Raw genomic sequence first — 956 nt, forward strand, 5'->3', positions numbered from 1 at the left:
CACGTGGGCAGAATGCCACGTGGGGTGGGGGTAGTGGGCAGAGGTCGCAATCGGGTACCCGATACCCGTACCCTACCCGATACCCGGCTACCCGTACCCGGCCGGGTACGGGTAGCCGTTTGCGACCCTGGTGCGGCCGGGTACGGGTAGGCCGTGAGTCACTGGTGAGTCACCGTTTGTCATTCATTTCCCAACGTCTTGTCTCTTCTCACAATTCAAGTTCCTAGAATCAACCCACCCGCGCCTGCAACGTGGCTTCATCCCAGAGGTCGCAATCGGGTACACGATACCCGTACCCTACCCGATACCCGGCCGGGTACAGGTAGCCGGGTATCGGGTAGGGTACGGGTACCCGTTTGCGACCCTGGTGCGGCCGGGTACGGGTAAGGAATCAAAACCCGTTTGCGACCTCTGGTAGTGGGGTCGGAGGTGGGGGGGCTCTCCCCTATGCACTAGGGACAACAATAAAGTGGTCATCTGTTGGGGGGGCCCCCTCCTCGTCTGTGCCCCCCCTTCCTCGTTAGTGGGGGGGGGGGGGCTCGTCTGTGCCCCCCCCCACGCTCTGCCTCCGCTCCGGCAGTACAAATACTAAAATTGGAACGATACAGAGAAGATTTGCATGCTCCCCTGCGTAAGGATGACACGCAAATTCGCGAAGCGTTCCTCTCGTGCGCTCTCGAGTCGCAGCGTTCAGCGAGATAGAAAAGAAAGCCAGCCAGCCCGAGCGGGCGGGCGATCTTAGTCGTCGTGTTATTTTCTCTCTCTCTGTCGTTCTCGAAAGTTGATACCGAGTGCGTTACTGCACAGCCAAGTACTTTAAGTTCACTAGCCTCATCCTACGTACGCAGTTTTGTCCGCCGTGTACCTTCAAGAGACGAAACGGTGTTCGATTATTATATTTTTTGTACTATTACGTTTCGAATTGTCTCGTGCGTGTGTGTTTGTGTGTTTTTTAA

The 956-nt window shown here is 56.7% G+C and overlaps 1 non-coding gene across 1 annotated transcript; it reads left to right on the top strand.

The window, feature by feature from the left end:
* The first annotated feature begins 566 nt into the window (after nt 1-566).
* Nucleotides 567-672, top strand: LOC133358420 (U6 spliceosomal RNA). The gene has a single exon (XR_009757063.1). It is a non-coding gene; the product is annotated as a U6 spliceosomal RNA (small nuclear RNA).
* The last annotated feature ends 284 nt before the right edge of the window (nt 673-956 follow it).

Source organism: Lethenteron reissneri, chromosome 61, assembly GCF_015708825.2.
Source record: "Lethenteron reissneri isolate LAM-NWPU_2019-01 chromosome 61, ASM1570882v1, whole genome shotgun sequence".
NCBI classification, from domain to species: Eukaryota; Metazoa; Chordata; class Hyperoartia; order Petromyzontiformes; family Petromyzontidae; genus Lethenteron; species Lethenteron reissneri.